The sequence below is a fragment of the Camelus ferus genome, chromosome 13 (assembly GCF_009834535.1).
Source record: "Camelus ferus isolate YT-003-E chromosome 13, BCGSAC_Cfer_1.0, whole genome shotgun sequence".
Taxonomy (NCBI): Eukaryota; Metazoa; Chordata; class Mammalia; order Artiodactyla; family Camelidae; genus Camelus; species Camelus ferus.
In genome coordinates this window covers 65914921-65941036 of record NC_045708.1, presented here as the reverse complement: position 1 = coordinate 65941036, position 26116 = coordinate 65914921, and the positions used below count along the sequence as shown (strand labels likewise).

The window sequence follows — 26116 nt, the reverse complement described above, 5'->3', positions numbered from 1 at the left end:
AGCACAGATGACCGGCTTTTGAGAAATCCAAGGGGGGCCGAGATGACAGCCTCTAATACAGGTAGGCTTGGCAGAAAGGTATTAATTATCCATAATGACAAGCATTTCCATGCGCATGCTGTCCCCCTGCTGAGCCCGACCCTGTGACACTCTGACTCTACCCGTTGTGGGAATCTCTGAAAGGCGTCGTCCTTATGAACATTCTTTGAGTACTTGCAATGCGGGAAGGTTATGAGAGGTGCTGGGCACCAAAAGGAGAAAAGACAAATCTCTCAGCCTCTAGGGACTCATAGTCTAGAGGAGAAAGAATTGAATCAAAAGAGCTAAGATGCAAAGAACACTGTGTTCAGTGCCACTTCGATGGTGGGAATAATGCCTGGCACACCATGTTAGGGAAGGAAGTAGTCCTTGGTCTGGGAATGGGGCTCTACACAGATGTGAATGTCTTGGAACAGACCATGAAGTCCCGGTGGGCAAGGACCTGGGTCCAATGCAGTGGACCCTGGTGGGGCTAGATTTCAATAAGCTGAAAACAATCAGATTTTTAAGTAGTAGACTGTCTGCCAGTTGGAGTCGTATGCACTTTCTTGTGGAGGTCAGAAACAAGAACACAGAGGCGATCAGCCCTGTCTCGAAGCGTGTTAAGCTGAGCTGTGAGGGAGCCATGTATATGAGGCTGCTCAGGCCCTCGTTCACACAGGAAAGCCTTGATAGATAAGAAGAAACACTGAGGCTGCAGGCTCCTGCTTTGAACTGTGCAGATGTGAGATGTGCAAAGAATGTTACAAGCCCCCTGCTTTGACACAGATAAGAGAAACAGAGAGAAGATAGAGCCCTGGGTCAGAAGGCTGAGAGCAGGGAGAAAAGGCAGTGCTCCTACATTTCAACCAATGGAGGCTTCCAGCGCCCAGGGTCGGGGAGAGTTGGGGAGAGGAAGAATCCAGTAAGAACTGTAGTTTCAGAGAAGGGAGAGGATGCATCCTGGCACAGAGAAAACCAGGAACCTTGGGAATCCGCTGGCCTTCCAGGAGAATCATTTTTGGTTGGAGGCTTCATACGCAGAAAGAGAATGTAAATTATGAACTCTCTGAACCACCACCAACATCTCCAGCCGTTTCCACTCTGGCTGCAGCCTAATATACGCGTAAGCCCGTGGTGCCTGGTTGACCTGTGGGTTCTTAATAAAATTTGATTGCGTTGAAATTGAGTTGCTAATCCCCCAGAAACTGACCCAGGGTTGACTCCACTCCTTCAGATTATACAAAAGGATTCAGTGTCCCCAGAATCGCACACGTTTCCAGGTGAACCCAGGGGCCAGGGCATGTTGGTGTTTTGTGTCCATTTTGGGCAGCTCATGCATTCTGGGAGATATAAATTCTTTAAGCTTTAAGTTTGTCTTCTAGCCCAAGTGTGATAGTGGAGTCTTTAGCAAAATTTTAACTTGTCATTAAAAATGCCTTTCGTATCAGAATTTTCAAGGGCACTGATAGCTGAACAAAAAGAAAAGGCAAGCATAGGAATTATTAAAATAAGCAATCATTCATTTGGAATACAAAAAGGAAATGCACCTCTTTCAGGGTGTTTCAAGAAATAAAAAAGTGCATTTTGCTGATGGATTGCTATTAAGGACACCTCTAAACCTATCAGCCATAAGAAGATTGCTTTGCCACTCTTTTTGTAAAGAGGGAAAATGAAATGAAGCTGGAAAATGTAAAACCTACAATGTGTTTTCAATTGTAGATCATGACACTTTCATCCCGAAATTTGGGAAAGATAAGTTTTAATTACAGTAATAAGAACCACATGGGCAATGATTGATGTGAGCCTGATGTGTCCTATTCCTTTATTAATCTTTTTAATTAGAGGCAAAAGAATGTTTTATCTGCCGGGAAGGAGATGAGCTGGGCCATGACGCTCGGCTGCACTTTGGGATGGAGAACCTGATTGCTCAACGAGGGTCCCTGTTAACCTGGGGCAGGAGGTGATGGACCCAAAGCTGGGAACATTTGTTTCCAGCTGGGAATGGCTTGCTTATATCTCTTGCTGCAAATCATCTGCATGAACAGTCTCTCTCTCTCTCTCTCTCTCTTTTTTTTTTTTTCTTTCTTTCTGTTGGATTGGTTTTCCTGGCATTGTTAAAACTGGAGAGTTAGGGGGAGAATTTAAATTGTTGCCACACCAGTGCTGGGCGTTTGCATCTGCCATGAAAGTAAGGAAGCAGAATAGCAACAGCCGACATCAGGGAGGCTGAGAAGGGAGCCCCGCTCTGCTAGGAGCATGTCAGGAAGTGGACTGAGGCCACGGAAGCAAAAACCATGAGGTCAGCACTAACTGAGACTGCCGGCTGATAACAGAACTGAGAAAACAGAAAGCAGAGTTGCAGGGAATAATGAAAACTAAGCAAGCCATCAACAGCTACAAAGCATGATATACTGTACACTTGAACTTGAAAGGTTGCTAGAGGTCAGTTCTTTGGGCTCTAGGGTACAGAATCATGTATTCATCCAACAGATTCTTACTGAAGTCTTACTGTGCATCAGACTGTGCCAGTCCCTGGGGATGATGTTATTGGGATGATAACCCAGAAGAGTCATAATCTCATGAATAATGAAGTACATATGTAAATATGGAGACACCATAAAGAAATGACCTAGTTCCCTGGTGGTGGGGAGGTTAGGGTAGATAGAGTTGGACAGGGTAAGGAGCCCATGAACTGACTGTTGAAGATGAGGAGTTTTCCAGGTACGTTTGGAGAAAAGTTGTCTTGGTAGAAAGAATAGCCTCTCAAAGATACAGGGCTATGAATCAGCATTTCCTATTCAGAAAACTACACGTAGCTGGGTGTGGGTCTGGATTGGGGCACCATGAGGGTAGAGAGGCGGGTGGAAGCCAAGCTGAAAAGGGACCACGTCGCATGTGTGATGGGAATCCAGGGAGGGAGCTTAAATAAGAAGGTGTTAGAGGGTGGGGGTAAGAGCACAAGCCATAGCATCAGAGAGACCCTGTTTAATCGCTCCACCCACGTCGTGGCAGTATGAGTGACACAGGCGTGTGTCTGAGTCCTCATTCCATCCACCATGCACTCCAAGCCTCAGTGTTCCTGTCCATAAAGAGAGGATAATACCTCAGGGAGAGTTTCATTGAAGAGACAACAATGAGGTATGTAAGTGTCCAGCAGGTAGGAAATGCTCAATACGTGTTACTTTCAGTTGCTTGTATAATTCCTACTTTGACAGAGATTTGTTGCAAACAACTTCAATTTATAAAAGTTCATGCTATTTTTTTTCATAAGTCAGGGTGCTAGCCCCGTTCTGGGAAAAATCAACAGAGGTTCAATTCTAGATTTTCTAATGTGCTTAAGCAGTTTGCAAACAGCTAGCTTTTTCACAGCCTGCACATTACATGGACTGTAGTCAAAACAGCTTGATAAATACTTAAAAGAAAAAGAAGGCTTGAGGAGAGGAGTAAATTGTTAGGAGCTGTACTAAGAGAAGAGTGTCCATAACTATGGATGATGACAATGTTGCAGCAAAGTGTGTTACAACTCAGTGTTGCAGCCCAGTGTTACAGCAACCTGGATCCTGGCGAGAGAGCAAGCAGCACTTGGAGAGTTGGAGAACTCAGGTTTATTATGCTGATGGGCCTAGAGGAGTTAACACTCCAAGCTCTGGACCCTGTCTGTAGGTTTACACAGGCTTTTATAGGCTGCCAGTCTAGACTTTGCAACATCATATGCAAATAAGGTGTAACAAAGTTGACTAATCAGGAATGAGCTTTTTAGAAATGGACCAATCAGGATTGATTGAAATGGACCAATCAGGAGTGAGCTCAGGGAACCAATAGAATCTTAGGGGTAAGCTTCACTTTCCTAGAAGCAAGCTGTTTTATAGAGGCAAAAGGCAAGATAATGCTGCCGGGCCAGGGAACCAGATGGTACTGGCAGGAAAGTAGTGACCCTGCCTGTGGGTCCTGCAAGTCTTTTCATGTGGTTTCCCACCTCAACAACATCTATTCCTATAGACATGACCCTGCTTCTTCCTCATCAAACCTAGCTTGGAACCATCTCGATAAGCCTTTCCTCACACAGGAGAGATGTACATAGTACAGGGTGAAGGTAGGAAGAAGAGCAGGCATAATGGGTTTGCTGAGACTGAAAGCAAGGTCAAGTCAGAGCAGAGGAAGGCTGAGCAATACTGGGGAGGAAGGAAAATTGCTCCTGTGTGGTGTGGAAGACTTCTGGGATGGAGGGACAGCCTTCCCCTGCCTCGCCCAGAGAAGGGAGTGAAGGACCAGGGTTCAGGACTGGAAGGTGGTTTGCTGGCCACGTCAGTGCACATGTCTCCTGACACTGTTTCTCTCATCCTCTCATCCTCCAACACTGGTGAGTTTCATTTCTTTTATGATCCAGTTCAAGTTCTTGGACCTTGATGAGATGGGACACAGAGCTAAAATAGACAAATTTTGGCTTTTCTTTTTCAAAATATTAAAGAGCTTTTAAGTCAGTGCTCCTGAACATGGCCCGCCCTTGGGTCTTCTTGCACTTGGCATGCTCCCCTGTCTATGCATGGGGGAGAGGACCCACCTAGGGCAGTGTTCCAATCCTTTCAAATACATTATCACCCACAGCAAATGTCCAACTTTCTTGGCTCTCTTCATGTGTTTAATGACCTGGAGGAGTCAAACTGTGGAGCTCTGGGAGAAAAGGAAATACAAGAAGAGAAAAACCAGCACAGGCCGCCCCACAGGGAGAGGGAGCTATGCTTAAATAATCTTTTTCCAGATAATACATGATCAGGTTCTTCATAGTCCACTATTGTCTTTAGTGGGAGCTGTTGTCAACACACTCCCAAGAGCTAGCAAGCCTCCTTTTCTTTTTCTTTTTCTTTCTTTCTTTCTTTTTTTTTTTTTTTTTTTTTTGAGGGGACATACAGGATATTTTGCTGAAATTAGGAAGCTCAGAATAAGAATGTGGACCAGTGTTATGCACTGCCTCCCAGGGGCATCAGCAATGACATTCACAAGAAGTGCTTGTTCTAAAACCAGTGACATTATGCAGTAAGTGACATTCATAATAGCAGCCACCAGCTTACTTGTGCTTTGGGGTGCCTGATGCTCCCCCACTCTACTGCCTTATCAACCTTCTTGGCATACCCCTTCTTGGGTTTCTTAATTGAGCAAGCCAACCTCTTATCTCCACACACACACAGAGTTTTACTTGCTGGCTCTTGGAGGTGTGTTACTATGCCCTTTGGAGTAAGGAGGATTCTAAGATGGCATTCAGCAGAAACTTGATTTAACCCAGCATGTCACATTAAACTGAGTAAGGTTTGTGGGACCTAGGATGGGAATTGCTGAATAGGTATTCTGATAACCTGATTCTTCATGCTTGAGTAAGAAAGGCTGCTGGAAGGGATGCTTTTGGAGTTTCTGAGGGGTACCCAAACCATACCACGTTGGTTATCATCTACTCATTCAATGGGAAGCCCTCACCACTTCCCCACGACAGCTGTGGACATGCCTGTGACATACACATTTGTCAACTGCTTGCCTCTTCACCTTGTACTTCCATTTCTGCATTTCCTCCAAAGCTTGCTTCCCCCATTCTTCATCAGATGTTGAATATTTTCTTATTTTTCTGTGATTTAAGCTTTAATTCTAGACCATTTAGGTTCTTTTGAGTTTTAGCCAGCATAGAACTGCTCCAAGACTAACTTCATCTCTTAAAGATTACTGACTTGATGGAAAGTTGGAAGCCTAAAGGGAACTGTAGAAAATGTTTTGACTTGTATTTTTCCAACTATCTTAGTTCTGCCAACTGAAGATCAGTGGGAAGAAAGAGAAAAGCAAATCCCTGGTTAATTTAATCCCAACAAATTTATCCATCCCAGGATCTCATTAATTAATAAATCATGTTATTCAACAAACTTGTTGAGCACTTACTATAGACTAAGTAACATGTAGGAAGTCAGGAATACAAAAATTGCTGAGATAAAGTCCATCGTTGATGAACAGATTTTGGTTGAGGTTTTTGGATTGACATTTTTTAACAATCAGGGGATTCTGACATCAGTGGTCTGAGGACAAAATTTTATGAAATGCTGGTTAGCAGTGATTTAATTTTCTAAAACCTAAGTTTATTTTCAAAGTAGATACAAGTAGAGAATGTTAAGTGCCCTGTAATTTAGTCCTGTCTGCAACATAGATCTTGAGCCTGGTCAGTGAAGGTTTGGGTAAACAGAGAACAATGTTGACAATATCTCAATTGATATTAATGGCCCCAACTGAACATCTATTCGTGGTAAGAACTGTCCAGTTTAACTCTCCTGATGCCATGGATCTCTTCCTCTGTGTTACTCATAACTATCCTGTTGGTTTTCCAAAAATTTTTTTAAGTGTTGCTAACCCAGATGTTGAGGGGAGCAGAGGGAAAAGTGATGCTCGCATTTGCCTTAAGCACCTCAACATTACTGAAGGCAGCAGATCTGAGCAGTTTATATAACTCTCTTAGCTCATGAGAAGAAGCAGCTCTCTCCATTTGGTCTTGGCATTGGTTTCCAATGTTCTTTCCTCATGTCTACAATTAGAGCGTTGATTTAAGTCCTAACAAAGTACTTTAAAAAGTACAGGACACTCCGGATCTACTGAGGGCAAACAGAAGGCTCTGCTCTTCTTAGCTAGTGTCTCTTGGACTGGACGTGGAGAACCCCAGGTCGGGATTACAAACATCCCCCAAGCAAAACAGAGTCTACATTTTCATATCTTGGGACAGTTGCTTGGCCAGGGCATCAGTTCAGCCCAATAACCTGCTCAGATAAAAATATAATGGTGGTAGTGTGTTCACGGGGTATTGTATTTGATGTGTTACTGCGGCACTCTACAATCACTTAAGTATGTATGATTAAGCAAAGCGCTTTGGCATTTGAGCACCTGACACTGAAGATTATGGCTTTTTGTAAAGGAACGACTCAAGGAGTCAGGCCTCTAATTCATGGAGCTGATATTCAGCCAGTATCCATCAGTTTATCTCTCCTGGCTGTTCATGACGGATGTCCGTTCTGATTGGCCGGGTGTTCGTCCTGATCAGTTGATGAGCCTTTACTGGGCTTTATGAGTTTTTGTTGCCACCCGGGTGACTTGTGGTTTAGTGAAGAGGTGCCTGTGAGCCTCACTCATTGTGAGTGAACGGGCCCAGCCGGCTCACTCTCATCAGGTCTGAAGCTGGCACTTATATTTTTTCAAATAGACTTCACAGAAGAATATGTTTCATAGATGTCCACAAAAAATAACAATTTTTGACGTTTTCAGATGTGTTTATCAGGAATGTGAAGAATCTGGTAAATTGCAGGTGAAATCAGGCAAACACGAGCTGTTTATACACAAGCCCAAGCACACCATGGTTACGTCCCCCGTTCTCCCCATCAGACTTAGGTTTGTAAGGAGATTCTGCTGACCCACCCCTCGTTTAGAAACTGATTTCAACAACCTGCTGGGCTGGCACTAGGAATACAGTGACGAAGTCAGACACGGTCACAGTCATGTTACAGTATCTACACCTGTAACATTTTTCTGCCACTCCCCGCAGCATCACATGACTGCCACTGTGGCTCCCGCTGGTGCTGGCCTCTCTCACGACGCGTGTTTGCCAAACCCTCCACTACTGTTCTCACCCTCTCAAAAACAAACACTTAGTCCATCTGTGTGCTTCTCCGGACTGATCAAGCGATTACTATGTAATAGGCATTGTTTGAAACATTTTATATCCATCACTTAGCATAATCTACCCAGTAGTGCTGGGAGAGGGGTACTGCTACCAAAACCACCTTGCAGGTGGGTGAGCTTAGTCTCATAGGACTTAAATACCTTGATCAGGTTACAGAATTGACACAGATAAAGCTGCAACTCAAATTCAGGCAGTCTTAATTCAAAGCTGATAAACACATAATTATTACTCAAATTGAATCAACATTGAGTAAATAAGTTGTAAATATGAAGCAACTGAAGTTAGTGTATGCATGGTATGTGATTTCCTTTGTTTAACTGCTGAGAGTCTGGGTGAAAGTCACTGACTTTCCTGGTTAAAGGAGATCTTAGGGATCTCAGAGAGGAACCAAGAAGCAGTCCTTCAGCGCATCTCTGACTGAGGACCACTCCGCTAGAGGCCAACAGTGGGCTGTGTGCTGCACAGGGTTCTCCAGGGAAAGAACCAATAGGCTAGTTGTATATTATTTGAAGAGATTTATTATAGGAATTGGCTTACATGATTATGGAGGCTGAGAAGTCCCACAATTTGCTGTCTGCCAGCTAGAGAACCAGGGGAACCAGTGATGTAATGGGGCCCCAAGTTGGAAGGCCTGAGAATCCAGGGCTGGTGATGTAAATTCCGCTCTGAGTCTGAAAAATTCCAGAACCAGGAGGCCAATATCAAGGGCAGGAGAGGACAGTTGCCTCCCCTCAAGCAGAGAGAAGGAATTCACCTTCCTCTGTCTTTTTGTTCTATTCAGCCCCTCAGAGCATTAGATGGTTCTCCCCTGTCTCTGTGAGTGTGACCTTAGTCTACTGACTCAGTGCCAGCCTCTTCCAGACACACGCTCACGGACACATCCAGAAATAATGTTTTACCTGCTATATGGGCGTCCCTTAGCCCAGTCAAGATGACTCACAGAATTAACCACTTTGCTCCTGGAAATTCTCTCTGAAGACTGTTTTCCTCTTGAGGCACTGAGATACTCCATGCAGTGACTTTCATTCATCGGGCCCCTTCTCTCTTCTGGAGGGCTCCAGAGCAAGTCCACTCCACCTCACCAGGCCCTCTTTCATGAATGGCTCTGAATTTTCTCTCTTATAGTCCGTTTTCAGATCTGTCATGGATGCCTGTGGCCAAGTGTCCCACAGATGGGATTCACGTCACTTACCTTCACAGAGGTGTTTTCCTTTTTAATTATAATATAGCTAATATTTAAAAGCTGGGGGATTTTTAGATTATACTGTATAGCACAGGGAAATATATACAAGATCTCGTGGTAGCTCACAGTGAAAAAATGTGGCAATGAATATATGCATGCTCATGTGTAACTGAACAATTGTGCTCTACACTGGAACTTGACACATTGTAAAATTACTATAACTCAATAAAACATGTTTAAAAAATAAAAAAAATAAAAGTTGGGAGATTTTTGTGTAAAATGGTAGAACCCCATCTTCCCTGGATGAGGATGCTCTCTGAAGGGCTTTACCCACTGTCCAAGTAACCACGCTCCACTGGGCAGGGAGTCTCCTCCTCTCAAATCCCGCTCAGTGAGTCCGCATCCTGCTTACACTTTTATTTTTCTTAAGAAAAGAGTTAATATTTCTTGAACCCATTTTGCTGTCAAAGGATGGGTGGAGAAAGAAGAACCAAGTCAACATTTGCAAGAAAAATTGCAGCAAGACTAATTCCTCAAGGCAGTGAAAACTGTTCACCATCCCTGGCCTGCTCTGCTCACCTTTAGTTCATGCTAGTCTCCTAGAAGGCTTTTGAGTTCATGATCTGGGCTTTAACTTTGTTTTTCCTATAAGATGTTTGCCGAGCTTCTAACCATTGTTCTTACCCTCTCAGAAAGACTGCCGTCTGCGTGCTTCTCCAGATGAGTTTCAACCAGCACCCAAGGCATGGGCCTTTGACCTAGAATGTCAGTTTGGCCCTTCACCTTCAACGTGCCTTTTCTCTGTTTTCCCAATCATATCTTTTTTTTTTTTTTTTTGGTCTCCTTACTAGATGTTAAGTGTAAGACCAAGAAGTGGCACTTATCCAGGTAAACTTTCTTTGAGGCTTATGGAAAAGTGATAAGGAGATGAATCTTCAAGATGTGACATGTGGCAAGGCCATGCCAGGGTCAGGTCTGAAAGCGCAAAATGCAGAATGTCCCTGTTGGCTTTCTCAGCCAAGGTGTCAGGATGTCATGAACCAAATTGGAATCTCCATACAGCATCTTCAGGCATTGTATTTTTAGGAGAAAAAAAAATAGTGGTCTTTAATAACTATAACTGGGCAAGAGCTCATCTTTATGGCCCATTATATTGATAGGAAGAGCAACTAATGACCCCTCATTAAAATCTAAAGCTGCCAATTATTTTATTATTGTTATTTAATATCTATTGAATTCTAGCTGTAATTTTACCCAGTTGGGCCTCTGGATGTAATGTCTTAGTTGGTGTGGAATTAATTTAGGCTTCTTTATGGACGAATATCAACACGCTTTCTTCAGCCTGGGCAATCTTTCACTCCTTCCAATGCACACACATACTCACACACCCACCAGACAGACACAGATCTCTTTTTTCCTTGGTACACTTCATTTTCTCTATAATTTCTATAACAGAAAGAATGGAGGGAACTTGCTAGAAGAAGCCAGAGGAAACATGACTTTATTCGAATCAGTTGCTGAAATCAGATTCTTTTAGCTCTTTTACATCTACTAAAGGTATAGAATTTGTTTTCTAACTATGGTATTTTATTTAAAAGGAAGTCAAATTTTGTCCTCTCATTCCCTTAATTTTATTCCCATGGAGCAATGACTGATTGACATACTTCAGGGAAAAGAAACCAAGGCAGGACCGCCATGCCTTCCACCTGAAGAGACGAGCCAGCATGCCCATGGCACACTGCTGCTTTGGGTGGTGTAAGAAAGGTCTAGCTCATTTTGAGACTTTATCTGCAGAAGCAGCAGCCACGTTTTTATCTCAGCCCCTGCCCCAGGCAGCCATAATGTACTTTCTATCTCTGTATATTTTTCTCTTTCTGGCCATTTGACATAAATTGAATTATATATGTGTCTTCCAGTGCTGGCTTCTTTCACTAAGCCTAATTCTTTTGAGATTTGTCCCTGTCAGAGCATACAACAGTAATGTGTTCCTTTTTACCACCAAGTAGTATTTCATTGTATAAACATACCACATTTGGTTGATCCAGTCACCAGTTGATGGACAATTAGGTTGTTTCCCAAGTTTGAATATTGTGAGCAATGTGGCTAAAATCGTAAGTATTGTGCAAGTCTGGGTGGATGTGTACTTTCACTCCTCTTAGGTAAATGCCTGGGAGTGGAAACCCTGGGCCATGTGAGCTAGTGAATTATAATGGGGGAGGGAGGGAGCGAAGTCTTTGAATTCAGGCAGATTGCAATTTTAGCTACAATTCTTGCATGACACTGTGCTTCTCCATGACTCCTTAAGTTTTTTCATCCATAAAATGGAGATAGAGTAACTATTACATTGGTTTATTGTGAGATGAAAATGATGAACTAGAAGTTAAATTCCCAGTCTAGAGCCAGGCACGTGGAAGTTACCCAGTTATTTGCTAGCTATTGTTAATACAACATCATAATCAGGAAGGAAGAATTTAAGATTATAATTCTTCTAAAATTATCAGAGAAAAGAGTAACCATGTCTCAGGCCAGGCTTAACCATCTACTCCTTGTGGACATGGGCAGACACTTAACTTTTTTGAGCCTTCAGTTTCCTAATCTGTGTAATCCACCCTTCAGGGAGGCCTGAAGGATTTGGTGGGAGCATGTGGGTGAAAGACACTAGCACAGGTCCGGCCCGCTTTAGACGCTTAGTCAAGAGGGGCATCATAATTAAAATGGTGCCTAGTACTCACTGAACATCTTTAATATGCGAAGCCCTGTGAAGCTATTAGATGGGGTCTTCCCAATTATCTGTGAGGCGAGACCCAGGCTGGCAGACTCCCCTTTTCATAGGTGAGAAAACCTTAGCTTTCAGAGACTGAGGAGGTAAGAGGCAGAGCAAGGACCAAGCTGTCTGCCTCCAAAACCACAGTCTTGACCATTTGGCTCTAACGTCCTGTGCTGTGCAACAAGAAATGAGCTCAACCCCCCGACTCCCAGGCTCTGTAGGGCAAATGTGCTCTGTGAAGGGTGATTTCTTAAATCAGGTTAAACCTAACCTCGCCCCTCCTCCCTATCTCCTTGTCCACTCAATAGAGTTGTTGGGAAATCCAATCTCAGTTAATCTTCTGGGGTCCCTCTCTGTCTGAGGATTGTGTAAGAATCCCGGAGTTTACACAACCAAGAACTTAAGAAACTGTGGAGGGTGGAGGAGTCTTTAACCCTCTTGCTTTCAGTGCATCGTGATCACTGCTGAAATGCACAATAATCGTGACAGTCCAAGACTACCACATCCTTTGCCCATGACGTCCACCTCTTCTATTCTCACAGCCTGGAGACCCACCCCCCATGACTTCCAAGGCCTCTGTACTTACTGTTCCTGTCCCATCTTCAATCTTCACACCTTGAGCAGGACAGAATCTCGTTTTCTTCTGTTTTCAAACAAACCCTCACAGAGTCTTAGTTTGGCAAAGACCTCTCAACTCTGGGAGGCTAAAACCACCAAATTCTACAGCCTTGGCTGCCCCCTTTTAAAAAGCATTGGGGAAAAAAATAGGTTCCCAACAGTTCATAGTAAGCCTGTAAGGCACAGTTAATTTTCAGTGTGGTTATTCTGCCACATTAATTTCTCAATAAATCATTGTGCTACAAGTATGCTGGGTATTTGAAAAAGTGGATTAGAGGGTGAGCTGACACTGCTGGTATTTCACAAACTCAAGAAGGGGTCTAGCATTTCCCTACGTCTTTGATTCCTAGTATACAAAACGATGATATTGCGACAGGAAGTGTGTCTCCAGATCCCCGCCAGTCCCTGGAGCTACCGTTAGGAATAGTTGCTGGCGCGAGTGTTAAGTCTAAATAGTGCAGTATTTTAAAAAAACATTTTCCCCCTTAATTTTCCATTTTCCTTTTCCTAGGTATATTTCTTTGTTTCCCCAATTATACTTAGAAACACAATTAAAAAGTGGCAAAATACAGTGCCAAAGTTGCTAATTATATAATTAAAAGAGCACAAAGCAGCCATGGAAAGGGTAGTTAAAAAAAAGAAAAATCTCACTTGTTCCAATTAGGAAATAATGAAAAGTCCTGCACCCAGGTTCCCACTATCCTCTGTCCCAGCTTCCCCTTTGGAGGGCGCCGCGCCCCGGCAGCACTGTTCCTGGGAGACGCTGCAGGGTCACTGGGCTCAGCCTGGTAGGCTGGTGTGTTTCCCTCACCTGAGGTCTGGAGTGAGGGTCAGGAGCCAGGGGGTCGGTTGTCCTGGGAAGGGACGCCAGGGTTTCAAATGAAAACTCTCACCCCTTTTGGAGACCGTGTCCCCTGATCCCGATAACCTGTCCAGCTCTGTAAACTGTATGTGGGATTGGGGCAGTCCTAGTGGGAAATCTGCTCAGCGTCTCTTCCATCACAAATGTGTCTCTTTATCTGAAAGAGCTTTAAAATAGGTGTTTTAACGGCATTTTAGGAAGTCTAGGCCTGAGCAGGTGGTATCTCTCCCCAAAAGGTTATCTCCCCTCCGCACAGAAAAGTTGGTGAACATTGGAGGAGCTGCATTTAATAGATTTATTTAGCCCTCATTAAAGGTCAGGAAAAAATACTGCCTGCCTGCCTGCCTGCCTGCCTTGGTCCTTCCTTCCTCTTTCTTTTCTCTCCCTTTTCTCCCCCTCCTCCTTCATTCAAATGCCTTGTTTTTAAATGAAAAATGTTCTAATTAAATACTAAGCACAGAAGAATATTTGCAATCTATGAGTATGGTTTGGAAACTAAAAATAAACACCATGTAACTACCACACTGCTGCATGAATAGAACATACGGACATTTTTGAAGTTCCTTGATACTCCTCCTGTCTCCCAGGAGTTAATCACGATCCTAAATTTTATGTCCTGTATTTCCCTATTTATTTTTTGTAGGTTGCTACACACATATTTCTCCCTGAACAATATATTGTATTGTTTAGATCCAGTAATTTATACTATAGATATAATTTGCTTTTCTCATCTAACATCATGTTTCTGAAGCCCATTCATGTGAGTGCCTACAGATAAATCTCATGTATTTTCACTACATGTATTCTATACTACATTATTGTGCATGTCTTCTTATTTATACTTGCAAAAAAAAGTGCAGAAGTGATCAAACTTTCTGGTCTCACGACCCCTTTTCACTCTGGAAAATTGTTGAGGACACCTAAGAGCCTTGTTTATGTAGATTATATCTGTATATTTTTGTCGTATTAGAAATTAAAATTCAACAATGTTTACATTTTATTAATTTATTTAAATCTAATAATAATCTCATTACATGTTAATACTAATAACATTTTTACAAAGAATGACTTTTTTAAAACAAAGATAAATAAATGAAAAGTGTGACATTATTCTAAATTTTAAAAAATCTTTTCATGTCTGGCCTTTAAGGAAAACAACTAAGTTCTCGAAGCTGTGCTTCATTCAATTTGTTGGGGTTGTAGTTTTGGTTGAAGATTTTGAGAAAAATCTGGTCTTGCACAAGTATGTGGTTGGACAGGAGAGGACTTGCAGACAGCCTGGAAGAACTCTCGGATCACACTTTGAGAACCACTGCCTAGGAGTTGAACTGCTTTCCAAAATCGTCTCAAATTGGTTTGAATAGTGGTCGCATCAATTTATACTCTGTCGTCAGTATGTTCTAATTGCCCATGCCCCTGGAAACATCTAATACTGTCAGGCTTTTATATCCTTTAAAATCTGTTGGGTAGGAAATGGTATCATATGATGGGTTTCACTTTGATTATCTGATGAGTAATGAGCTGACTATCTTGGGGCTATGCATGTTTCTTCCTACATACAATGCTAGTCAAATCTTTTGATCATTTTAATATGTATCTTTTTATTGATTTGTTCTTTTTATATTCTGGATCTCATTCCTTTGTTATTTCTATATATATTGCAAATATATGCTTCCATTTTTTGGTTTCTTTTTTTTTCTCTTTACGCTAACTTTTGATGAAAGGTTATAAATTTTAATTAAGAGAAATTTATCAGCCATTACTTTTATGATCTGTCCTTTTGATCCTATCCCAGGGTCATACAAATATTCTCCAAAACTTCTTCCAAAAGATTTTGGTTTTTTAACCCCCTCACATTTCAGCCATTAGGCCACAAAAAATTGTGTATGTTGTGAGGCTGGATTTTTGCATATCTATAACCATGAGTCCCATACTAATTTATTGAATTATCCATGCTTTCCCCATTGGATTGCATTGCCAGGTTTTTACACATCAAATATCATATTCTTTGGGGTCTGTATCTGGGTTCTCTATTGAATCCACTCATCTATTTGTCTGTTTCTGACCAATACCATAATATCTTCATCACTTTAGTTCTAATAAGTCTTGATATAAGATAATGCTGATCACTCCGACTTCTTCAGGAACACCTTGGACAGTTTTTGTTCTCTTATTTTCCCATATGAATTTCAGAATCACATTACTCATCCTCTACGTATGAGGGAAAAAGCCTTGGAAATTTAGTCAGCATTGCACTGAATCTGCAGATCAAATTGGGGAGGGATTGATGTCTTTATGAAATTAGGTCTCCCTAGCCTTGAATATGGTACACCTCTAACTTTAGGGGTCTTCATTAATATCCCTTGAATAGATGTAAGGTTTTGTTCCACAAAGTTCTTGCATGTGATTTGTTAGATTGGATCCCCGGGTCCCTTATATTCTGTGCTGTTAATATAAATAATATTCTTTTAAAACTTTGTATTTTTAGTTATTACCAGTATAGAGAAATGTAACTAGCTCTTTTCATAGCTGGCATTTTAGTAAATGTTTTTATTAATGCTAACAATTTCTGGGTAATAGTCTTTTAGATCTTTGTATATTGCTATATTTTCAGTATATTATATTTATAGTTTTTCTTTTCTAATCCTTGTCTTTTTTTTTTTTTTTTTTTTTTTTGGTCTTACTGCATGGATAAGAGACTTAACTATAATTGAAGTGTTGAAGGCTGGCATTTTTCAGGTAATTGATTTTAAAGAAAACATTTTAAAGTTTTACCATTAAGTATCATAATTGTAGTAGATTGTAATAGAATTTTTTGCAGATGTCCTGCATCATTTTAAGAAAATCCCTTCTCTCTTTCTATTGTTTAGGGATTTTTTCATGAATAAAATTTGAATATCATCAAAAGCTTCTGCATCTTGAGAAGATTTTATGTTTCTTTTCCTTTTAATCTGCTAAATATAATAAAGTTACGTGTTAATGGAATTTCTAATGTTGACTCACATTTGTATTTCTATAATAAGCATACAATGTATTTGATATATTTTCTTTTTTATACATAAGGAAGTTCTGTTTGTTAGTTTTGTGTTGAGATTTTGGCATCTACGCTCACATGTGAGATTGGCTGGTGATTTGCCTTGTTCAAACAGTACTTGTCTGGTGTTACTTTTCAGTTTACACTAAAAATTTCATAAGATGACTTGGGGGCATATTCTTTCCTCTTCTATTCTCTGCCAGATTTTTTGTACAGAAATTATGTGTTCCTTGAAAGTTCATTATAATCATTCTGTAAAATTACTTGAAATATAAAATTTTCTTGGTGGGGAATTTTTAACCTCTGTTTTAATTTCTTTAACAGCTAAAGGACTATGTATGTTCACTCTCTCTCTCTCTCTCTTTTTTTTTTTTTTCCCTTGACTCAGATTTGGTTATATTTTCCTAGGACTATATCTCTTTCATGGATGTTCTCAAATTTATTGCCAGAGAGTGATTCATGCTATTTTTTCAAAAATTCTTTTAAAACTCAATAGCTTTTGTTATAATGACACCTTTTAAATATTGAAATTTTTTACAATTATCTGGTCAATCTTGTCTGAGTTTTATAAATTTTATTAATCATTTTGAACAACAAATCTTAGGTTTTACTCATTTTTTGTTTTCTATTTCATTAATTTCTGCTTTTATCTTTTTTATTATTCCATTTTCTTAGGGTGTGTTTTGTACTTTTTCCAAACTCTGAAACTTAGATGTATATAGCTTATTAATTTTAAACCTCTGTATTTTTCTAATATTAGCATTTTAAGGCTATAATTTTTCCTCTAAAGACCACTTTAGCTGCATTTCTTAAGTTTTGATATCTAGTTTTTAGTATTTTTATTATTATTCTGTACTATTTTCTAATTTCCATAATGATTTATTCATTGACTCATTAGTTATTTAAAAGTGTTTCAGATTTTGTTGAGAATTGTGTAATGGTCTAGTAGGTGGTCAATTTTCAAATTCAATTGCTAGGTGCTTATGTTTTACATAGATATTTTAGATTAAGTTTGCTATGTGTGTTTTACAAATCTATATTCTCATTCATTTTTGTCTGCTCAATCTAGCAATTGCTAAAAAAGTTGTGTTAAAATATCCCTCAATTAAAGCATATTATCAGTTTCTTCATGTAGTTCTTCCTATTTTTGATTTATATATATTTTCAGCTGTGTTAATAGCAATGAACACCTTTAAAACTTCATATCTTCCAGATGTAAATCTGTTTGAATTACTTAATGATGATTTTAATATCCAGTAATGCTTTTAATATTAAAATCTACTTTTCATTCTTTAAATTATTTTATTATTACAATATTCTAATCCTTTTTTTGGTTCAGTATTTCTTTTTTATCCTTTTATTTTAAGCATTTTTTAGTCCTATATTTTGGGGTCTTTTTTTTGGGAGGGGGAGACTGGAAATACATATGTATGGATTTTGAAAACAAAACTTCATCATCCAATATTTGTCTTTTATTTAACTGGAGTGCCTAGTTCATTTCAATGTATTGCAGCCATCAGTATATTTGAATGAATATCTCTATTTCATTCTGTACTGTTTTGTTCAATTCTGTGTTTGATCAACTTTATCTGGGGAAATGCCTTGAGATCTAGTTTCGAGGGGCTTTCCTCTGTAAAGATATTTGTTACTTCTAATTTGGAACTTCCAAACAAGAATATCTCTTAAAATAATTTCTGGATTTTTTTTTTTTTTTTTTTTGGTTAAAACAGGTAGTGTGGATATGTATGAGCGATAAACTTGAGTGAAGGTTGGCTTCTGAATTAACAGGAGAAAATTTCATCTCTACTGAGACATAAATTTCTCTGTTATTTCCTTATAAGACAAGCTTTCTTCTCCTTCTCCCATCCTCTGGGTGAAGACCCTTGTGGTCTTGGCCTTACATGATGTTGTCCTATCAGAATCTCCAAGTTAAGAGCCCTCTATGGTTTGCCTCCTGTCTTTGTCACATTCATCAAGACTGAACTTCTGGTTCTAAGGGAACAGTAGTTGCCACTCAGTTATTCCAGCTTCGTGTGCTTTTATTTGGACCTTCAAAGGCCTTACTAGTCTAGACTCTTGCTCTGACTCACATTTGGTCCCTGGGGATTCTCTCTACCTTCTTGCCTACTCAGTTGAAAATTTTTTGAATTTAGTATATATTTATATAGATTTTTTATAGCAGGATAATTAAGATATCTTGCCTCTCATAGTACTAAATCTGGAAGTTCTTTCTCATTCTACTCTTAAAGAATTATGTTTGGATATTAAAAAGATACAGAGTTCATCAAATCATTAAGTTTTAGTTCTAATTCATGACAGAACTACCCAAGGGATGAGCAGATGTGGGATAGTCCATGAATTGTTTGACTAGAAACAATCTGTTTGACGTTGTAATATACACAGTGTTAGAAGAGGGAGACACTAGTTAGCCTGGGAAATGAAGGTAGAAGCCAGATATTCACCCACATACTCATCCAGTGGGCAGACGGGCATTCTGTACTCACTCCATGTCAGAAACTGGGCAATGTGCTGAGGGTAAAGCTGGGAATAAGACAGACAGGACCCTTGTGCTCCCAGAGCTTACTGTCTGTCTGAGAGTAGGCTGAAGGTGCATGCAACAACTAAAGGGGTCAAAATGGAGAGAAGCCAAAGCATGAGCAAGAGCTGGTGGGGAACAAACAGGAGAGGCACAAACAGCAAGGGCAGTGGCTGTTCAAGTAACAGACACTTAAGGAAATAATTTAGGGAATAGCAGTCTTGCACACAGCAGTGACATTCCACAAACAGACCTACATTCTTCAGAGGCAAATAAGATCTCTTAAGGAGACTGTGACGTCTCGATAAGGATGAGCATTTAGGGAAATGACTTTACCAGATCTTCAGAGCTTTTAAAAATCTGTAGAAGATTTTTGCATCTGCTGTGTATCCCAAATTACAGTAGATAAGGTATTGTGAAACAGTAATGAATGAACCAGGACTAAGATCCCGTGTGTCACTTTTGTTTTAGGTAGACAAGAAGTCTTACACTGAACTTGAATCTTATGTAGATGTTACACATCTCTGATCATTGGTCACTTTTTGGATGTCAGAAATGTCCTTTTTTTCACATTTAATGCTGCCAGAACTGTAATCCAATAACAATTTTCCCAGTAAGTGCTTCTCACGTGCCACTAGGGAGCAATTGCTTTGCTACACTGCACTTAAAAGGAGTTTAAACTAAAAAGACACAAAATTCACTTTCTTGTCTACTGTGGTTGTGAATATGCTAAAAAATAATATTTTAAATTATTGAACTTGCACTCCTATGAGACATCAACGTAATTGCAGAGAGGGCACCTTTAATTTTTTTATACACTTATTTATTAATAAAGAAGAACTTTATGTTCATCCACCAAAAGAATGGTCCAGTGGAACAAAACAATAATGCAGTGAAACTTCGAGTTCATTAAATTGGAATGCCAAGACTGAATTACTAATTTATGTTGTTTTTAATTTCATATTATAAATTATACTATTTTAAAATATAGGCGGGAACCGTTCCCTTGGAGTCTGCTTACCTCCAACTCTGACTCAGAAAGTTTTATTTGTCCCTGGGGAACTGGGAAGTAGAGGGATTCACTGAAAAATTGTAGTTTCACAGGAGCATTCCATGAAACATTCATAGACATGTTTCTGCATTACAGGAGGCTTAATAAACACAGCCAGTCATTTAAAAATACAGATGGCACTGTAAGGCTTTTGAAAGGCATTTTCCTAGAGGAAAAGGTGGATTTTGAAGATCGGACTTCAGGGGTACCACAGATATGTTTGCCAGGAAGTTCACCCTGAGATGCAGATAGTGAACAGTTGATGTGGGGTCCCCACTTTGGAAGAGGGGGAAGGAGGAAAGCAGGCCTGGGGGCTGGGCTTTAATGCAGCCTCAAAGGAGGCCTCGGCCAAGCTCCTGGAGCTTTGGGACTGGGCTAAATATCAGAGATGGAAGAGAGAACCACCCTTTTACCTCTGGAGGGACCAGCCATGAGATGCAGGCTGATCCTGGGAAGGAGCCTGGCCTGGGGTGAGGTGAGGTGATTCTCTGCAGAGCAGGGTGGCAGCAGTGCAGGACTGTCTGCTGGCGGTGCTGGCAGCACTCACAGCAGTGGGACAGACACATCTTTCACTCCTAAAGATAGATTTGGGAGACCTGCATCCATCTGCAGATCTGGGATATATCTGCATCATGGGATCGATCCATCTTTGAACAAAATCAGAACAACTTTTGCCCAAAATTAATGAAGGACAAATACCTGACTTGGAAGACTTTAGTCTGTTAAGAATTATCTCCACTCACTTAGTAACCATGCCTTTAGTAGTACTTGTTATGTGCAGACATTTTACCAGAGGTTGTGGAAACACGGTGGAGATGAATCCATCACAGGGGGACCATGAGCACTGAGCATCCAACAGAGCCCAAGCATTTTATATAGACTTGTTCATCTAGTCCTTGTGAAACCAATTCTGATGAGGAAACCTGAGATTTTGTGTGTTAAAAATTTGCCCAAGGCCACATAGTAAGTAGATGGTGGACCAGGGAAGTAGTCTGTCCTGCCTGAGCCCAGAGCATTCAATTATATTCCAAAGAAGGAAGGAAGGCAGGCAGGAAAGGAGGAAACAAAGGAGGGAGGGAGGAAGGAAAGAAGAAAGGAAAGGAGGAAGGGAAGAGGGCGACTGGTCAGGTGGGTAAAGAGAGAACTTGAATTGTAGCTGGCAATACAAATTCATAAACTATCTCTTGTAAGAGGGTATTATGAGGTTTATTAACAGCTTTTAGAAAAAGTAGGCTGTTCCAATTTCAGAATAAATAAATGTGGATAGAGGATGTTTGGTAATAATTTTGAGAGAGAGAACTAAAAAGTTTTAATATCTTCAGTCCTCTGTAACATCTGTACTGTTATAGTGTTGACATTTGCTATCTTAGCTCTTTTGGAGTTTCCTTAATGAAAAGCAGAATTTTTTAAGAGTTTTTTTTTGGGGGGGGGGAGGGTTGTAGTTTTAAAAAATCTTCTTTGTCATTCAAACCTCTCCCCCGACAATTTTGTAACTTTTCAATTATAAAACTATTATATGCTTATAATAGAAATTTTAGAAACTACAAAGATATATAAAGAGTAAAACTGACTTCAAATGCCCCTACAAAGAGATTTATAATTGTTTTTCCCTTTGACCTTCTTTTTCTTCCTTTTTAAACAAAAATCAATTTTACATTATGCATTTTTTCTCTACAAAGCAAATATAAGCTTCTCTCCAAGTCATTAAAAACTCCTCAAAACAGGATTTTTAGGTGTGATATTTAATTATATAAGCACATCTTAATCCACCTAATTCTATTGTTTTTGGACGTTTAGGTTCCATTTTTTTCAATGAAACATAAGTAAAAAATAATTTAGCGTTGAGAATATTATAGAGGGGAAGTGCATCCTGTTGGGAACGATGACTTTCTCATACTGGCCCTCTCTTTTTGAGCTAGTTATTTTTGGCTACTGTTCGTTTATAAGCCTGAAATGAAATGCCACTTAAGGAAATTGTGAGACTTGTCTGATGTCTCTTAGAAGAAGAAAAAGTTATCCACATTTATTTATTCATTCATTACTAATTGCTGTTCTGTGGCTTAGGTCTAAAAACTGTAGAGGCTTTTCAGAAAGAGGCCTTCTGAGAGCTTCTGGTTGTCTGTGACAAGCAGTCGTGCACACAGATAACACTGATGGAGGACTGTGGGCTCAAAGCCATAAGAACTCGTATCCTTAATATTATAGAATTTCTGGAGGGTGAGAGCTTTTCTATTGGGGTGCTATAGAAGGCCCTAAGGTAATTACAACATTCTAGAATAACTTGTTTGTCATTTGTTTTTGTGTGCATATATGTATGTACAGGTGTTAAAAGGTAAAATATGATTATTTTGTTCAAAATTCTTAATTAGCCAATTTAAAAGCCATAATTAATAATTAGTAGTAATAGTCATTCAAAAAATCCTGCTCTTATGATCTCAGAGATTATCAGAAAAATAAATCATACGAGTAATTGTGACTTTAAGGTATCTCCAAGAAATACAGGTACTTTACAAGATATGTTATGGTTCACAGTATTAAAGTTTCTCTCTCTACCATTTTTAATTTCTGAAAAAAATCATTGGATTTTATAAATACTTTTTAAAGTTGTGTGATGATTCAAACTTCTCCATTAAGCTGTAAAGGAAACATTTCTCCCAAAAGAAAAATCATAGTCTCCTATCATTACCAGTGTTTGTAGCTGACCTGCACTCATTGAAGTCTCCTACCCGTAGCTTACTTTGGAGGTAGATGTCCTTTATCTGTCTTTATCTCAGGTGGGAGCTCCCTTATTTTAATTTGTCTTAAAGTCCAATTCATTGTAAGATTGCAGAGTTAGAAGGAAGTGTCAGTTCCTACATACTCCTCCTCCAAGCACGCTTGGCTTTATTTTTGGAGTTCGTGCTCCTGGAACACACTAATTTGCCTCTCATGTTATGGCTATTTCTTTAAAGAGCGACCCATGCTGCATGTCAAATGGTTTCTTTTCAGGATGATAGTCTAACACCTTGAACCTTGAATATTCTGAAGTTTCAAAGAGCACCCCAAGTCTGAGAGCCACCATGAATTCCTCATGCAAGGAATTTCTAAGGGTCACCTTTTCATGCCCTGTGGCGAGAAGACTCTTAAAACCTGTTTCCATAAAATGGCAAATGTATGTGCAAAGAAGATACCAATTATCAAATTTTAATCAGATTTTTAAATGATACAATGTACATTTTTCCTTATCCTTTGAGCTCTGATATTTTCATCTTCTTGCATGGGGATGAGTAGGATGGATGCTAATATGTTTTATGTTTATCTTTCTGGTACATCTAATTTTTAAAGTCGTCTTCTGGCTAAAAGCAAATTCTTCTAATAGGATTCTCTGTTCAGGAAGAGAGACCAAGATGGAGAATCATTATCACTAAACTGAGAAAGAGAGCTGTTCTTCTAGCCAAGATGTGTTCAAAGATGAGCTCCATTAATGGAAAACAAATGATTGATAATCCAGGAGTTCACATGTGAAAGGCACTGTACCCTGAGCAGGTAACTGGCTGTAGGTACAGGAGAGCTAATGTGTGATGTCTGTGTGCATTGTTTCAGTCATAATACTCAGGGCCATCATTATGAACAAGCCAGTCGCAGTCACACACAGCCACTTCTGTCTCTTGTCCGTTTTACCTAAGAATATATTTTAAGATTTTTCTATCCTTCACCTCTGTTTCTTTCCTACAGCCATAATTTCTACCAAATAATTTTGTTTCTTGGCTTTACTATTTTCTTAAGCTTTTTCAGTTGGGTGTTTTCCACAGCTGAGAGTAAGGAGTTTAATTTCTCTTACCAGCTCCCATTGGAACTCTGCCGCCAAATCCCCAAACACTTGTGGCAACCAAGAGACTGTGATGCATCTGGGAGCCACAGCTTATGGTTAATAACAGACGATCAACATAGTCTGAATGGGTGGTGGCGCAAGGAGGAGGGGGGAGCCATCTTTCCACAGCAAAATCCTGGTTTTCTTGTGCAGAAGAAATCACTCTATGTGGGACACAGAAGAAATAACTGTAACAATTATCCCCAAGCATAAGTATTTCCTCATAGATAGATTAATCATATTTAATATTAATTAAAACCATGGAGAATTTCATGAAATTTACAAAAAATATGGTGGCCATAGTAGTCATTTGCATATACATGGCACAATATAACCAAAATATTTGTAAGAAAAGATGTATTTAAAGCTGATTCCGACAGAGGAGGAAATGATGTTGGTTTAGTGTTTCCTGGGGCGAAAAGAGTTTTGGTTTTTTGGGTTTTTTTTTTTTTCAGATTATGCTTTCAAACTTGGAACTCACCTCTGTTCAGCCACCATCCTACTCAGAAAAGTGGAAATAGCTTTTCCTGTAGAGGTTTTGAGAAGCAGGTTAAATAAAATAACAAGTTATTGCAAGTTTATAGGAAAGCATTATGTGCTCCCAGCCTCTTACATTTGATTTAAACCTGGATTCTGTTTCCTTTTGATTAATTGATTGCATTCGTACCAGGATAAAACAATGTCATTTGTTCTGGTGTCAGCCCTGCTTTCCCCTCACATGGGAAAATAATGGGTTAGCCACCATCCCAAACACCAGAGAAGTTAGCACACACAGATACAACTTTAGAGGAAACTGGACATGAAATGTTCCTGAAAAGTCTACATTCTCTTTCAGGATGTGATGGTGGTTTCCACAACATTTACGATTTGAAACCCTAAGGAGATACTCAATCATAAGTACATAAAACGCATTATTTTTGATCAGAGAACTCTGAAATCTGCAATGTTCTTCACTGGCACTCTTCCCTACACTGTGCTGTCCAGAACATGTGCGCTGCTATTCTGAGCTTTCCGGAAGTGAAACAACTTTATGGAAATCGTATGCAAAATGTTTCTCAAGTTTTTTTGCAGTTTACTTTTTTACGAGTCTGTTAAAAATTGAAGAGAAGCCTTGTTGACATTTTATATGCTTATTTTTCTTTCAAAGGAAAGTTGGAGGATTTTTAAATTTTCATATCACAGATGATAAAAGGTGAGATAACATCATAATTCTTATCTTGTTCAATTGGATATTTGGTTGTTTTATTTTCTTTTATGAGTTTTATTCATCTTGTAACCAGTCTTGTATGTCTCATAAAAAAAAAAGAGAGAGGTTTATGTTACTTTTTCTGTTTTGAGGAATTTGCTTAGAGCTAAAGTATTTAGGCAGAAAACCTGATCAAAAGATCTGAATTCTTAAAATACTACCTCTGAAAAATGTGAGCAAATAATGTAAATATTTCAAATATCATTATTTCAGTATTTTAAGTACCCCCCCCAAATGATTCTGGTGCAACTTTGTCCTCTGAGAAAGCTAAAGAAAGGAACATATTGTCGTCTTGAATATATTTGAATATCACAATCACATTGTTTCCCTCCCAATGTGTTTATGAAATGTAATATTTTTAGTGAAAGGATATGGCTCCAGCCACTTATTATTTCTATAATGTTTTATTCATCCAACTGAGCACTAAGATTTTTCTAGTTCTCCAAATAGTTTACTGATCCAAGTACTTCTTTGGCTATCAAAGTCCCTTCGTGATCTCTTAAGAGAGAAACGTTATGACATTTGTAGATACAACAATTCATTAGGTTTAGCACAACTGTTAGTTCTTTAATTAAATATTGACTTGAGCCTCCGGGTTCTCCTGCAGGTGAAAGAGTGATCTTTTATCAGCAAGTGGTGTGCTGCTTCACGGGTTTTACTCAGCCAGCAGTTACGGAGCGCCTCTCCTGTGCAAAGCAACACTGAGGCACCGTGTGCATGCTGACGGTGAGCCGGGAGGTGGATAGAAAGACGAAGCCCTCGCGTTTTATGGATTTTCATTATTATTACAAAGACGAGCATTAGAAAGCAAAGGGCAAAGGCTGCCGAGCTCTTTCTAAATAGGCAAGCGTGTCGCAGCTTCGGGAGGCGAGGACAGGAATGGTGGCATTTTTCAAAATGGGCATTTGGTTTTTCAGATTGGCGCCTGAAAAATAAAGACAAGGCTAAACCATTGCATCAACAAATTATTTCTTATGGCTATTTTTATGGGACGATTTCGTTCTACGTTGGGATTAAACCGCAAATTTCAGGCACTCATTAGCGTTCCTCTTTTGCCATGTCTTTAATATGGTTGTATATTAATTCGATTGCTGTGAGTTTCCTGAAATAGAAGATTGACTCGACCCCGTGGCTGGTGCTAGAGAGATCACATCCTGTGTCACATCAGCAAATTAGCACCGAGTTTAACCCTTACATTGTAAAGCCGAGCGCGGGCGAAACAACATCTTGGCTATTTTTCTAACTTCCA

At 39.6% G+C, this 26116-nt stretch overlaps 1 long non-coding RNA gene across 2 annotated transcripts; it reads left to right on the top strand.

Moving 5' to 3' along the window:
• LOC116668130 lies at positions 1 to 25832 on the top strand. Of its 2 annotated transcripts, XR_004325204.1 has the most exons (6): positions 1 to 61; positions 15847 to 15889; positions 23130 to 23296; positions 24457 to 24660; positions 24769 to 24813; positions 25475 to 25832. It is a non-coding gene; the product is annotated as an uncharacterized LOC116668130 (long non-coding RNA). The 2 variants fall into 2 exon arrangements; XR_004325203.1 differs by lacking the exon at positions 1 to 61 and having other exon boundaries at positions 10015 to 15889.
• Positions 25833 to 26116: the final 284 nt, after the last annotated feature.